Source organism: Limulus polyphemus, unplaced genomic scaffold (genome assembly GCF_000517525.1).
Source record: "Limulus polyphemus unplaced genomic scaffold, Limulus_polyphemus-2.1.2 Scaffold2799, whole genome shotgun sequence".
NCBI classification, from domain to species: domain Eukaryota; kingdom Metazoa; phylum Arthropoda; class Merostomata; order Xiphosura; family Limulidae; genus Limulus; species Limulus polyphemus.
The window spans coordinates 112,593-116,746 of record NW_013668409.1 but is presented as its reverse complement, the minus strand read 5'-3'; the positions used below and the strand labels follow the sequence as shown (position 1 = coordinate 116,746).

Genomic DNA, 4,154 nt, shown 5'->3' with positions numbered 1-4,154 from the left:
TATTTTTTTTTTATTATTTAGGGAGTATTATAAATTGTTATAAATAACACATTCAATTGAACTAAACTATGCATACCTATTTAAATATATTTACACATGGCTTGTGTATATCGTATATCGTATATCGTCAAGCAGATTTTGACATCAAATTATGGGGTAAAAAAGTGCGGTACTTTGCGAACTTGATCGCTACTACATACATGATGGAAGTAGACCTAAGTACCTCTCACCTCTAAACATATACTACACGAGGGCTATCTGCGCTAGCCGTCCCTAATTTAGCAGTGTAAGACTAGAGGGAAGGCAACTAGTCATCAGCACCGCCAACTCTTGGGCTACTCTTTTACCAACGAATAGTGGGATTGACCGTCACATTATAACGCCCACACGGCTGAAAGGGCGAGCATGTTTGGTGTGACGGAGATTCGAACCCGCGACCCTCAGATTGCGAGTCGAGCGCCCCTAACCACCTGGCCATGACGGCCCTGTATAAAATGGAAATGTAAAGACTCCACAAAATATGAAAACATATAATTGATAAATGTATACACATTTTTTTTTTACTCGTTTCCTTCAACTAAGCTTATTTAAGATTCCATCTGTCTTTGTGTTATGAACATCAACAAAACACTTGAATGATGATTTGAACTAACTTCAATAGATCAGTAACTTCACTCTACACGTAAGCTTGTTCTTTGATGATAAAACTATCTATAAGTATCATAACAGCATCTACCATTCAGAAAATAAACTCGAAGTAACAAAAACTTTAAAAAATTAACCAGATATATTCTAAAAAGTTCGCGATTAATTTTGGCTCGTTAAAGTTTATCAACCCCTTAATTAAACCGTTTGTAAACACACAATGGCCTCCCAGTGGGTAAACAGTAAGGTAACGCACTAACAACTTGCAGCAGTTGCAATACAAAATAAATAAAAAACACGTTAAAATCGGGCTTTGAAGTGGTAGACTTTTTATTTCGTTTAACTGTTTGAAGTAGTCAAATATTTACTTCCAAAAGCATATAAATTGAACATTTCCCCATACCTTTGTGTTAATTCAGTATTTGTGATAGGAAAATGATATTTCTGTGGTACACCTTGACATATTCTACATGATGATATAAAGTCAAAATTCCGAGGTTATATAAAGCTTAAATAAAGTGCTGGGTTCGGGATTAGGTCGGCTTTTTTTTTTATCAGTTATTAATGTTATCTATTTTTATGCCATAAGTAATTATCTTACCTATTTTATGACGCTTTGGAAGCTTTGTTGTAGTTATAAAAAGTGTTTTATGCTTATTCACACGCTCTCTCTGTTTTTAAGATTTTTTTTATTACAAATAAAAGTCTTATGATGTGATGTAGTTATTCGGATGATTATATTTTCCTTTTGTTTGAAATAGTAACGAATGTAAAACTGAATTCATTACCTGTATTTAAAACTCTACCCCAGTAAACATCATAATCATAAAGTGCCGTGCTTTGTAGCATAGGCGATCATGTCCCTCTACCTTTCCTGGTCCCAGACACTTGTGATTACATCAGTCACCTTCTCTTTGTGTAGCCAAATTGTTAAAGTATCCAGGATCTTCTCTCGCTGTCTACCTCTACTGCTTTTCCCCACAAATTCCCCAGTTGTTACCAAGTGTTCCCAAAGAATGCTGCTTGTATTTTTCGTACTTTTGTTATCAATGTTATTTTTGCTTCTGCTTGTTGTAGAACTTCTTCAGTTGTTTTCTGGTAGGAAACCCTAAACATTCTACGCAGGAAACATATTTCGGTTGCATTAAATGATTTTCCATTTTTTTCTTTATTGTCCATAATTCGCAACCGTACATCAAGATTGGTTCTATGTAGCAGCTAAGGCCTCTCTCCGCACTATCATTGATATACTTTTGTTAGTAAATATATTTTTCATCTTCATAAATGTTGTCTTAGTCTTTGCAATTCTGCTCTTGACCTCATTTTCACATTTGTCATCTGATGTAATCCATGTCCTCAAGTATTTGAACTTGTAGATTTGATTGAGAAGGGTTCCATTTAATGATAAAGTGCATTTTGGACTGTTTTTTTTTCTTTGACATAACCATGGTTTCTGTTTTCTGGGTGCTTAGGCTGAGTCCCATATTTCCGCTTTCTTTATTTACAATGTTAAATAAGGACTGAAGATCTGTTCCATTTCTACTATTAACACTGTCATCAGCATATCTGATATTGTTCACATTGTTGCCTCCAATAATAGTGCTTTGATTGTCTTCTATCTCTCTCATGATCATTTCACTGTACAAGAAGAAGAGATCAGTGGATAACACGCATCCTTGACTGTCTCCTCTCTTTATTTTCTGATATTGACCAAGATCATTCTCAACTATGATGACTACTGTTTGTTTTCAATATATATGATGATTCTCATATCTTTACCATACAAACTGAAATGTTCAAGAATTCTCATTATGACTTCATGTTTCACTTTGTTAAATACATTTGTGTAGTCTATGAAAAAAAAGACACAAATCTTGCTGTACTTCAATTGCACGCTCTAAGATGGTCCTCAAAATGTAAATTGCATTGGCTGTGCCTTTACTTTCGACAAATCCACATTGATCCTCTGCTACTTCAGGTTTGATTCTGATTATTGCTCTCATCATAGCTATTCTCAATAATTTTTTTTTGTTAGGTGACTCATAAGACTTATTGTTTGATGTAGTTCACATTCAGTTGTGCCTGGCTTCTTTGGTAATACTTACCACTAAATATTTCACTATTTCCACTTAACAATGATGACATTTTATTGATTTGAAGTATGACGATGCTTGTTAGGTCTATGAACAAATTTATCATAACTTTTCAAATATTTTAAAAAGTTTTAAATATTCGAAAGAAGGCTCTTACAAAAATAAAATTAGGCAACACAATACATAGGTTTAAAAAACTCGAAAATATAGAGTTAACTGTTCCTGCCCCTATATATTTTACATAAATAACACACTCGTAGTCGAAAAACAACAACAAAGAGATAACTAAACGTAAGGTAACATTAGATTCCATACAATTATTCATAATATTTTTTACAGAACGATAAGGAGATTTACTAAAAATTAGACTAAAGATAGTATTGTATTAAGAAATAAATTTACCTTTCGATCTGCCTTCTTTCGCGGAATTGTTGGAAACCCTATTAATGTAAATTTAACAATTTGAGCAACCTATATAAGCTCAATTTTGAAGTTTGTGTTGAATATTTACAATAACCTGTTGCTTGAAAATTAGAGTCAACAGGTTGAGTGTGAAATAGCATGAGTACATGACGCAATCTTCAACTCTGGAGAAGTAGATACGAATAGAATCCGTGAGATGCGGGCGAAAGATATCGTTAAGTTATCAGTAACTACATATAATTCCAATAAGCACAACGCGCGAACACGAATAGAGCACGTGATCCGTGCCAGATGGTGTTTTACAGTAATATACATTCATGTCTAAAATTGGTTCACGCGTGTATCCCATGTAAGTGTTCTCTGTACTTAAGAATATGGCAATTTAAGCTTCTATAAACAAGGTCCACTGTGTACGATGTGCATGTTCTAACCGCAAAACCTTGTTACGATCTATAATAACCACTAGAAGCTCCGGAAGGCGCAGACACGTCACACATTAGCTGAAAAGCAAGCATAGGTCTTGTGAGCCTCAAAACTTGAAAATATACAAAAATTGATTCAAAATACTTGATATTGTTAAACATAGAAAACAGGTAGAAATATAAATTGGCAAACAAGACAGAACGAGAAAAGAAAGTACGACTAATACCAACAAAAGTGTTCAGTGCCAAAAATTGAAAAAATAAAACTGGCCATTTTTTCATGCAAATGCTGATTTTGCTATGTATATATATATATATTGCAGATGAAATTTAATTAGTGATATCAATAAGCTTCAGGTTATTCATATATCGTTAGCCGCGGCATAGCGGCTCATAAAACATATCTGAGTTTGTTTGTTTTTAGCCGTGGCATAGTGGTCATAGAATGGCTCTGAGTATTTGTTGTTGTTGTTGTTGTTTCATATATCGTTAGCCGCGGCATAGCGGCTCATAAACATAGTCTGAATTTGTTTGTTTTTAGCCGTGGCATAGTGGTCATAGAATGGCTCTG

General features: G+C 34.1%; 1 protein-coding gene across 1 annotated transcript in view; it reads right to left on the bottom strand.

Annotated features, from left to right (window-relative positions):
- Positions 1 to 3,219, bottom strand: part of LOC111087880 (rap guanine nucleotide exchange factor 4-like) — a gene marked incomplete at its 3' end in the record, with an annotated part of 43,452 nt that extends 40,233 nt beyond the window's left edge. The window contains exon 1 of the mRNA XM_022396152.1: positions 3,141 to 3,219. The remainder of the gene's footprint in view (positions 1 to 3,140) is intronic.
- Positions 3,220 to 4,154: the final 935 nt, after the last annotated feature.